Here is a 12,777-nt window from a genome sequence, read left to right on the forward strand (position 1 = left end):
TATACCTGAAACTAATTTAGTGTTTCAACTAGACTCAAATAAAGAAAAAAAAATGGCACCTGGCCTGATTACTAAATTCACCTTTTCCAAAATGTATCCCATTAATAACATGGACTATTAATAGGTGTTCCAAGGGAGGGGAGGTACAATGACAAAATAAATTTGGAAAATTCTAGGTTTTTAACTTAAACCACCAAAAAAATGGTTTATGACAGAGCTTCTCAGCACCATTATGAGCTGTTTGAGAAGACTGAGTATTAAACCTATTAATTAGAGCCTTTTTATTAAATTTTTGGTGTTTATGTCTGTTCTCACCAACAGGAAAAAAAATCAGCCAAGCAATGAACATTTCTTCTAAAAAAAGCATTTGAAGGGAGTTTTCAACAAAACATATTTTGAGAAATGCTACCTTAACACATTAATGACAAGGATAAAAATAGGATAATACGTATTATAGCGCTTGCCATTTTCCATTCATTACCACTTAATGTTCACAAGAATCCCAAGAGATTGGTACTAAAAACATACCCATTTTACAATTGGGAAAAAACCAAAAACAAACAAGAAGTTGGGGATCTTGTTTAAGTCACTCAGATAGGAAATGGCCTGGATTTAAGCCCAGGCCATATCAGGCCCCAAAGTCTAAGCTCTTTCCATTATAAAGACGGTCTTTTATAATCTATAAGATTGTAATATTTAAAATTATAAACATAAGCATATAACAAAACCCAAAATCTAACTTACTATGAATAAAGGCAATGGAATCTGTTTACAGACATTAGACAGAATGAAGTCTAATTTTTATTTTGCTTCTCCAATTCATCTGGATAATGAAAATGGGAAAATAATTTCATGACTACATCTACTCTAATCTCAGAGCAGGAGAGACTATTCATTTCCAGTTCAACTCCAAAGTGACTTCTACCTTGAGCAGAGGGGAAAATAAGCAAACCCAACACTCCAACTACAGCCCCAGCCATGAGCTAGGGGCAAAAAGCTGCTCTTACTGCACAATGCAGTAAGATGCTTAATTTGTAAGATGTTTGATACAATTTCATTCTTCTTAAATTTATTTATTGCAGGCTCCAACCACCAATGAAAGCTTCTCAAGGGACAACACAAGGAAACTACCCAGCAGTTTGGTGCTACTGGATCTTTAGCAAACACATGGCCTGACTCAACTCAAGCCCAAAGGGGCCCAAGACTGGCCCAACAACACAGGGACCAAACCCTACCCATAAGAGGCAGAGAGAGCCATTACAAATGGCTAATGTCTTTTCTCAAGGGACATTACACTGCAGAGCACCACAGAAGCTCTTCTAGATAAGGCACTACTTTCAAGAGAAGTAGCTGACTGTCCTAACACACAGTAATAGACACAAAGAATTATGCAAAATGAGGAGACAGAGGACTATGTCCCAAATGGAAGAGGACAAAATCATTGCAAAGAAAGCTAAATGAAACAGATACAAGTAAAATGAATGATAAAGAATTTAACATAATGGTCATTAAGATATGTACCAGACATGAGAAGAGTGGAGGACCTCTGTGAAACCCTTAACAAAGGGACAGAAAATGGGGAGCCTGGGTGGATGTGAGTCGAGCATCCGACACTCGATTTCAGCTCAGATCATGATTGCAGGGTCATGAAATCAAGCCCCTCACCAGGTTCTGTGCTCAGTCAGGTGTCTGCCTGAGATTTTCCCTCTCCCTTTGCTCCTCCCCACCATGCTCACGCATGCACCTTCTAAAATAAATAAATAAATCTGAAAAAAAGGGATCAGAGACATAAAAAAGAACCAATGAGAAATGAAGAACTCAATAACTGAAAATAAAAATATACTACAGGGAATAAACAGACTACAAAAAACAGAAAAACAACCCCTGAAACAAAAACTACATTATATGTTAATACAGAAAGGAAAAGGAAAAGGAAAAGGAAAGAAGAACAGAGTGATGGAAAGTATTTAAACTAAACATTAGAGAAAAAAATAAAAACTGAAAACACATTTTGGAATTCAGTGACATCATCAAGTGTTAAAAACATTTGTATTATTGGGATCTGAGAAGAGAGAGAAAAGAAAGCAGAAAATTTGAAAAAATAATAGCTGAAAACTTTATGAATATGGAGACATGGAAATCAAGATGAAGGCATAAAGGGTCTCCCCAAAAAAATCAACAAAAGAGGTGCACACAAAGACATGTAGTAACGAAAATGGCAAAAAGCAGTGGTGATAAAGTCAATTTCAAAAGCAGCAGAAGAAAACACTTCCACATAAGGGAAACTCCATAAGACTATCAGCTAATTTTCTTCAGCAGAAACTTGACAAGCCTTACAAGAGTGGCATGATATATTCAAGGTACTAAAAGGAAAAAACCTGGAGCAAGAAGACTCTATCCAGCAAGGCTATCATTCAGAACAGAAGAAGAGATAAAGAGTTTCTCAGACAAGCAAAAGTTAAAAGAATTAATGACTGCTAAACCAGCCCTACAAGAAATGTTACCGGGGACTCTGAGTGGAAGAGAAAGACCACAGCAGGAGTAAGAAAAATAGGAAGAACAAAAGCAATAAAATTAAGTATCCATATAAAAATCAGTCAAGAGAAGTACAAAGTAAAAGGATGTAAAATATGATACCATATACTTAAAACTTAAGGGGGTAAAGGTGTAAACAATGAATTCAACCTTACAGGATTACCAACTTATAGACTGCTATCTGTATAAGATGATCTATACAAACAGAATGGTAACCACAAATCAAAAACCAGTAATAGATATAAATAAAAATAAAAAGGAATCCAAATATATTACTAAAGAAAGCTAACCAACCATGACAGAAGAGAGCAAAGGAACAGAGAACTACAAAAACAATCATAAAATGAATAACAAAATGGCGATAAACACATACCTATCAATAATTATGTTGAATGTAAAAGAACTAAGTGCTCCAATAAAAAGTCACAGGGTGATAAAATGAATTAAAAAAAAATCCAAAACCCATCCTTTTGCTCCCTACAAGAAACTCATTTCCTACCCAGTGACACATTCAGACTGAAAGTGAAGGGATGGGAAAGCATTCATCATGCAAATAAATGTGAAATACAGCTGGGCTAGCAGCACTTCTGACAAAACAGGCTTTAAAACAAAGACTAACAAGAGACAAAAAAAAAAAAAGAACACTACATAATCATAAAGGAAACAATCCAACAAGAAAATATAATAATTGTAAGTAAATATTCACGAACCCAACATGGAAGGACCCAAATACATAAAGCAGCTAGTAACAAACATAAAGGAATTAATTAACTAATTAACTAATGGGGGAATTTATCATCCCACTTACAACAATGGGCAGATAATTCAAACAAAATCAAAAGGGAAATAGTGGCTTTGAAGGACACACTGCAGGAGTTGGATTTAACAGATATATTCAGAACAATCCTGAAACACCAGAACGCATTCTTTTCAAGTTCATATGGTACATCCTCCAGAACAGATCACATATTAGACCACAAAACAAATCTCAACAAATTGAAAAAAAAAATGGAAGTCATACCATGCATCTTTTCTGACCACACTGTGAAACTAGAAACAAGCCACAAGAAAAAATGTGGAAAGAGCACAGATACATGGAGGAGAAACAACATGCTATAACACAATGAATGGGTTAAATGAGAAATCAAAGAAGAAATAAAAATATAAATGGAAACAAAAGAAAATGAAAACACAACAATATAAACTATAGAAAAAGAATAACAAACAAAACCCCAAACCAAAAGAAGGAAGGAAATAATAAACATTAAAGCAGAAATAAACAAAACAGAAACTAAAAACACAACAGAACACATCAATGAAAGCATGAACTGGTTCTCTGAAAAGATCAACAAAACAGATAAATATTTAGCTAGATTCATCAAATAAGAGAGGACCCAAACAAGATCAGAAATGAAAGAACAGAAATAACCAATCCCAGAGAAATACAAAGAATTTTAAGAGAACATTATGAAAAATTATATGCCAACAAACTGAACAACCTAGAAGAAATTAGCAAATATATATAAACATATAATCTCCCAAAATTGAATCAGGAAGAAATAGAAAATTTGAACAGATTACTAACAAAGAAATTGAACAAGAAATCAAAGAACTCTTCTAATAAACAGAAGTCCAGGATTACATGGCTTCACAGGTGAATTCTACCAACACTTAAAGATTAATACCTATTCTTCTCAAACTTTTCCAAAAATTTAAAAGGAAGGAAAGCTTCCAAATTCATTCTATAAGGCCAGCATTACCCTGAAGTCAAAACAAGATAAATACACCACAAAAAAGAGTACAGGTTTATAACTCTGATGAGCACAGATGAAAAAATTCTAAATATAATATTACTAAGCTGAATCCAACAGTACATTATAAAAAACCATTCACCACAATCAAATGGGATTGGTTCCAAGGATTTAAGGATAGTTCAATATTTACAAATCAGTCAACATGATATCAACAAGAGTAATAATAAAAACCATATGATCATTACAACAGAAGCAAAAAAAGCACTTGACAAAGTACAACTTATATTCACAATGAAAACCCTCAATAAAGTAGGTTTAGTGGGAATATACTTCAACATAATAAAGGCCATATATGAAAAGCCCACAGTTAACATCATCCTAAGGAAACTGAAAGTTTTTCCCCTAAGGTCAGGAGCAAGACAAGGATGTCCACTCACACCACATTTATTTAACATAGTACTGAAGTCCTAGCCACAGCAATCCAAAAAGAAAGAAAAGGCATTGAAATTGGTAAGTAAAACTTTCACTCTTTGCAGATGACAGAATACTACATACAGAAAACCCTACAGGCTTCCCCAAAATATTACTAGAACTGATAAATGAATTCAGTTAAGATTATAGGATATAAAATTGATATACAGAAATCCATTGCCTTCTGTACCCTAATAATGAAATAGCAGACAGAGAAATTAAGAAAACAATCCCATCTACAATTTCACCAAAAATTATAAAATACCTAGCAATAGACTTAACTAAGGAGGTGAAAGGCCTGTATTCTAAAAACTATAAAACACTGATGAAAGAAATGGAAGACAATACAAATGGAAAGATATTCCATGCTCATAGAAGAACAAATATCATTAAAATGTTCATACTATCCAAAGGAATCTACACATTTAATGCAATCCCTATCAAAATACCAACAGCATTTTTCACAGAACTACAACAAACAAACCTAAAATTTATATGGAACTACTAGCCAAAGCAATCTTCAAAAAGAACAAAACTGGAGGTATTACAAGGTATTTCAAGATATACCATAAAGCTGTACTAATCAAAATAGTATAGTACTGGCACAATAATGAACACATAGATCAATGGAATAGAATATAAAATCCAGAAATAAACTCATGATTATATGGTCAAATAATCTTCCACAAAGCAATACTGAATGAATACTGAATGGGGAAAAGCCAATCTTCTTTAACAAATGGTGTCAGAAAAATTGGACAGCTACATGACAAAGAATGACACTGGACCACTTTCTTACAGCAAACACAAAAATAAACTCAAAATGGATTAAAGACATAAATGTGAGACCTGAAACCATAAAAGTCCTAGAAGAGGGCTCAGGCATTAATTTCTCTGATATCAGCTGTAGCAATATCTTTGTAGATAGGTCTCCTCAAGCAAGGGAAACAAAAGCAAAAAAAATGAACTATTGGGACTACATCAAACTGAAAAGCTTCTGCGGAGCAAAGGAAACAAAAGCACTAAAAGGCAACCTACAAAATGGGAAAAGATATTTGCAAATGACCTGATAAAGGGTTACTATCCAAAATATATAAAGAATTTATATAATTCAACATTAAAAAAAATTTTTAAGTGGTCAGAAGACATGAACATTTCTCCAAAGAAGAAATCTAAAAGGCCAGCAGATGCATGAAAAGATGCTCATCATCACTCATCATCAGGGAAATGCAAATCAAAACTATGAGATTATCACCTCACACCTGTCAAAATCACTAAAATCAAAAACACAAGAAACGAGTGGTGACAAGGATATGAAGAAAAAGGAACCTTCACGCACTGTTGGTGGGAATACAAACTGGTTCAACCCCTATGGAAAACAGCATGAAAGTTCCACAAAAAATTAAAAGAGAATTACTATATAATCTGGGAATTCCACTACTGGATATTTGCCCAAAGGATACAAAAACACTAATCTGAAAAGATACATGCACCCCTAGGTTTACTACACCTTTATTTATTTACAATAGCCAAATTATGTAAGCAGCCAAACTGCCTATAGATATAGATATATATAGATCTACTTATCTCCAGTGGAATATTATCCATAAGGAATGAAATCTTGCCATTTGCAACAACATGGATGGATCCAGACAGTATAACACTGTGTGAAATCAGTCAGACAAACACAAATACCATTTATGATTTTACTAATATGGGGAATTTAAGAAACAAAACAAAGTAAAAGAGAGACAAATCAAAAACACAGACTCTTAACTACAGAGAATACACAGATGGCTACCAGAGGGGAGATGATGGACTGATGGGTGAAATAGGTGAAGGGGGTGAAGAGTACACTTATCTTGATGAGCACTGAGTAATATACAGTATTTCTGAATCACTATATTGTACATCTGAACATAGTAACACTGTTAGCTATACTGGAATTAAAGTTTAAGTAACAGTAAAATTAAAAAAAATTAATCAAGAAATAACAAGTGTTGGTGAGAATAAGTAACAGGGAACCCTCATGCTCTGCCGGTGGGAATGTTAACCAGTGCAGCCTCTATGGGAAACAGTATGGAGTTTCCTCCAAATATTAAAAATAGAACCACCATATGATCTAGCAGCTTCACTTCTCAGTCTTTATCTAAAGAAGACCATAATTCAAAAATTTATGTGTACCCCTAGGTTAACTGCAGCATTCTTTACAAAATCCAGGATATGGAGAAAACCTAAGTACACACTGATAGATGAATGGATAAATATTTATACACATACACACACCCACACACAAATACTACTCAGCCGTAAGAAGAATGAAATCTTGCCACTTGAGACCACCTGGAATAACTTAAGGGTATTATCCTAAATGAAATAAATCATAGGAAAGGGAGAAAAGATGGCAGAAGACTAGGGGACCTCATTTCATCTGGTCCCTTGAATTGAGATAGGTATCTATCAATCACTCTGAATACCTGTGAATTCAACCAGAGATCTAAAAAAAAATTGCTGGAATTCTACAAATAGAAAAGCAACTGCTTTTTCCAAGGTAGGAGATGAGGAGAAGTGAATCTGAGCGTGATATAACAGAAGATAGAAGGCAGGGGGAGGGAGCCTCTGTAAGCCAGCTACCAGAAAGTAATACAGCCCTGAAGCACAAAACTGAACCTTCAGAAGTCTGCTCCAGTGAGAAATGCCCCTGCCTGAAAGGTGCTTAGGTGGCTAAGCAGGGCAGAACCCTAAGTGGAACAGTGTGGATCTCAGGATCCCCAGATCACAGAAATGGGGGTACCTGATCTGGCAGAGTTCCCAAACACTGAAACTGGTTACTATCAGGGAGCCCAGGAGGGGGGCTCTCATCTTAGTTTGCCATAAACCAATAACAGAAGCACACTACTCTCATGCAAGACTCTTCAAAGGACAGAAATGCAGTGACTCTCTACCTTCCCCCAGGAGAGGTGGCAGAGGTGCAGGCAACATCAGGGACCACTCTCCAAGCAGGGGTCCTGCCAAGAGCAGAAAAGCAATGACCCTTCACCCTTCCCTGGAGGATCTGTGCCAGCGCCCACCGCAGGAATCTGCAGTTTGGCACACACAAAAGAGAAGACTGCTTATCCCTGAGGGTTTACTGAAGAGAGAGGGCCGTGACCTTTCAGTTCTATGGCTGGATATCAGGACGTGGCCATTTTTTATTTTTATCCTCTAGAAAGGCACAGAAAGCCTTCAGGGAAGAAAAGCCACATACAGCAACCCAAAGCCACTTACACTGTGCCCCACCCCTTGGACAAGCGGGTGTTGTAACTCCACCCAGGCAAAAACACCTAAAAATCAGGGCAGCAGGACCCTCCCCCGGAAGACTGGCTAGAACAACTGGCAAACACCAAGTTGAAAGAGCCTATAGGACTACAAAACCCAGTGCTACGGGAAAAGAGTGTATAGAATTCAAGATTTTTTTCTCACGATTTATTCGTTGTTCAGTTTAAAATTTTCCTTGTATTATTTTTTCCTTTTCAATGAGTTTCTTATTTTATCAACTCCTTGTTTTTAAGTCTTTTTTAACTTTCATTTTCTACATTTATATTTTATAGATATATTATTCATTTTTTACTTCCATTCACTGTATTTAATTTTATTTTTGTATATATATAACTTTTGGGTTCCTTACAACTTTGGGATTTAATGTCTTCTAATAAGCAGACCAAAATACACCCAGGACCAAGTAGATCACTCTGTTTTGACATAGCTGGGAGGTTACCAACCCTCCTATCAGACAAATTTGCTTGCAAACCAAAGACTGTAGTAAGGGACAAAGGACACTATATATCATACTTAAAAGGTCTACCCAACTAATCTAACATTTACAAATATTTATGCTCCTAACTAGGGAGCAGCCAATTATATCAACCAATTAACGACCACATTAAAGAAACACACTGATAATAATACAATGACAGTAGGGGAATTCCATACCACACTCACACCAGTGGATAGATCATCTAAGTAGAAGATCAACAAGGAAACAAAGGCTCTGAATGACATAGAAGACCATATGGACTACACAGATATATACAGAGTGTTTCATCCTAAAGCAAGAGAACACACATTCTTCTTGAGTGCACATGGAACATTCTCCAGAACAGATCACATACTGGGTCACAAATCAGGTATCAACAGGTACCAAAAGACTGGGATGATTCCCTGCATATTTTCAGACCACAATGCTTTGAAACTTGAACACAATCACAAGAGGAAATTTGGAAGGAACTCAAACACTTGGAGGTTAAAGAGCATCCTACTAAAAAATGAATGGATCCACCAGGAAATTAATGAAGAATTTTTTTAAAAACTCATGAAAACTAATGAGAATGAAAACACAACTGTTCAAAACCTTTGGGATACAGCAGAGGCAGTCCTAAGAGGGAAGTACATTTCAATATAAGCTTCTCTCAAAAAATTAGAAAAATCTCAAATATACAAGAAAACCTTATATCTAAAGGAGGTTAAGAAAGAATGCCAAATAAAGCCTAAGCCAAGCAGGAGAAGAGAAATAAAAAGATTAGAGCAGAAATCAATTATATAGAAACCAGAAGAAGAGTAGAACAGATCAACAAAACTAGAAGCTGGTTCTTTGAAAGAATTATTAAGATCAATAAACCCTTAGCCAGGGGCACCTGGGTGGCTCAGTGGGTTAAGCCTCTGCCTTCGGCTCACGTCATGATCTCAGGGTACTGGGATCTAGACTTGCATCAGGCTCTCTGCTCAGCAGGGAGCCTGCCCCCCACCACCTCTCTGCCTACTTGTCATTTCTCTCTCCGTCAAATAAATAAATAAAATCGCTAAAAAAAAAAACTTAGCCAGATTTATCATAAAGAAAAGAGAAAGTACCCAAATTAATGAAATAATGAATGAAAGAGAAGAGATCATGACCAACACCAAAGAAATGCAATTTTAAAAACATACTGTGAGTAACTGTATGCCAACAAATTAGGCAATTTAGAAGAAATGGATGTATTCCTGGAAACACAAACTACCAAAACCGAAATAGAAAGAAATGGAAGATCTGAACAGACGCATAACCAGAAAGGAAATTTAAGCAGTAATCACAAACCTCCCAACAAACAAGAATCCAGGGTCAGAAAGCTTCCCAGGGGAATTCTCCCAAACATTTAAAGAAGAAATAATACCTATTCTACTGAAGCTGTTTCAAAAAACAGAAATGGAGGAAAAACTTTCAAATTCTTTCCATAAGGCTAACATTACTTTGGCCCCAAAACTAGACAAAGACCCCATCAAAAGGGAGAATTACAGTCCAATATCCCTGATGAACATGGATGCCAAAATACCCACCAAGATACTAGCCAATATGACCCAACAGTACCTTAAAACCTTAGAAGGATTATTCACCACTAACAAGTGGGATTTATTCTTGGGATGCAAGGGTGGTTCAACATTCACAAAATCCATCGACGTGATAGAACATATTAATAAAAGACAAGAACCATATGATCCTCTCAACTGATGCAGAAAAAGCCTTTGGCAAAATACATCATCCTTTCTTGATTAAAATTCTCTGCAGTGTAGGGAGAGCCACCTATGAACAGCTCACAATATCTTAAAAGACATCTATGAAAAGTTCATAGCAAATATCATTCTCAACATGGAAGAACTGAGCTTTTCCCCTAAGGTCAGGAACATGACAGAGATGCCCACTCTCACCAATGCTGTTCCATATAGTTACAGATGTCCAAGCCTCAGCAATCAGACAACAAAAAGGAAAAAAAAAAGCATTCATATTGGCAAAGAGGTCATCAAACTTTCATTCTTCACAGATAAAATGATACTTTATGTGGAAAACCTAAAAGACTCCACCCCAAAATTACTAGAACTCATATAGGAATTCAGCAACATGGCAGGGTATAAAATCAATGTGCAGAAATCAGTTGCATTTCTATACACTAACTATGAGACAGAAGAAGGAGAAATTAAGGAATCGATTCCATTTACAATTGCACCAAAAAACATAAGATACCTAGAAATTAAAACCTAACCAAAGAGACAAAGGATCTGTACTCGTAAAACTACAGCAAACTTATGAAAGGAATAGAGGAATACATAAAGAAATGGAAAAACATTCCATGCTCACGGATTAGAAAAATAAATATTGTTAAAATGTCTATGCTACCCAGAACAATCTACATATTCAATGCCATCTCTATCAAAATACCACTGACACTTTTTCACAGAGCTGAAATAATCCTAAAATTTGTACTGAACCAGAAAAGACCCCGAATAGCCAGAGGAATCGTGAAAAACAAAACCAAAGCTGGTGGCATCATAATGCCAGACTTCAAGCTGTATTACAAAGCTGTAATCATCAAGACAGTATTGTACCAGCACAAAAACGGAAAGGGATGGATCAAAGGAACACAACAAAGAACCCAGAAATGGACCCTCAATTCTATTTTCTAAAAAAGATTTTATTTATTTATTTGAGAAAGAAAATGAGAGAGAGAGAATGAGCAGGTAAGGAGGGACAGAGGGAGAGGAAGAAGCAGGCTCTCTGCTGAGCAGGGAGCCCAATGTGGGCTCAGTCCCAGGATCCCAAAATCATGACCTGAGCCGAATGCAGATGCTTAAGTGACTGAGGCATCCAGGCACCCCTGAACCCTCAATTCTATGGTCAACTAATTTTCAACAAAGCAGAAAAAAGAATATCCAATGGAAAAACGATACTCTCTTCCACAAACGGTGCTGGTAAAATTGGGCCACATGCAGAAGAATAAAACTGGACCATTCTCTTACACCATACACAAGAGAAACTTGAAATGGATGAAACACCTCAATGTGAGACAGGAATCCATCAAAATCCTAGAGAAGAACACAGGTAGCAACCTCTTCAACCTCACCCGCAATAACTTCTTGCTAGACATGTATCCAAAGGCAAGGGAAACAAAAGCAAAAATGAATTTTGGGGACTTCATCAAGATGAAAACCTTCTGCTCAGCAAAGGAAACAGTCAAGAAAACAAAAAGGCAACCCACGGAATGGGAGAAGATATTTGCAAATGACACTGCAGATAAAGGGCTAGTATCCAAGATCTAAGATGAACTTATCGAACTCAGCACCCAAAAAAACACAAATACTCCAGTCAGGAAATGGGCAGAAGACATGAACAGACATTTCTCCAAAAAATACATTAAAATGGTCAACAGACACGTGAAAAAATACTCAACATTGCTTGGCAACAAACAAATACAAATCAAAACCACAATCGGATACCACTTCATACTAGCTAGAAGAGTAAAATTAACAAGACTAGAAACAACAAATGTTGGCAAGGATGCGGAAAAAGGGGAACCCTCTTACACTGCTAGTGGTAATGCCAGCTTGTGCAGCCACTCTGGAAAAGGGTATGGAGGTTCCTCAACATGTTAAAAATAGAGCTACCCTGCAACCCAGCAATTGCACTACCCCAAATATACAACTGTAGTGATCCAAAGGGGCACCTGCACCCCAATGTTCATAGCAGCAATGTTCACAATAGCCAAACTGTGTAAAGAGCCCAGGTGTCGATCTACAGATGAACGGATAAAGATGCAGGATATATATATACACACAATGGAATATTACTCAGCCATCAGAAAGGATGGATTTCCGTTGAAAAGGTACAGGATTACCATTTACATTGACATGGATGGAACTGAAGGGTATTATGCTAAGTGAAATAAGTCAAGCAGATAAAGACTATTATCATAAAGTTTCACTCATATGTATAATAGAAGAAACAGCACAGAGGATCATAGGCAAAGGGAGGAAAAAACTGAATGTGAAGTCATCAGAGAGGAAGAAACACTGTAAGAGACTCTTAAAGATAGGAAACAAACGGAAGGTTGCTGGAGGGGAGGTCAGTGGGGAAATGAGATAATTGGATGATGGTCATAAAGGAGGGCATGTGATGTGATGAGCACTGGGTGTTATGTGGAACTGATGAATTAATGGATACTACATCTAAAAC

At 36.4% G+C, this 12,777-nt stretch overlaps 1 protein-coding gene across 1 annotated transcript in view; it reads right to left on the minus strand.

Moving 5' to 3' along the window:
* Positions 1–12,777, minus strand: part of CHM (CHM Rab escort protein) — a 230,505-nt gene that overhangs the window by 188,991 nt on the left and 28,737 nt on the right.

This window comes from Mustela erminea, chromosome X, assembly GCF_009829155.1.
Source record: "Mustela erminea isolate mMusErm1 chromosome X, mMusErm1.Pri, whole genome shotgun sequence".
Lineage (NCBI taxonomy): Eukaryota > Metazoa > Chordata > Mammalia > Carnivora > Mustelidae > Mustela > Mustela erminea.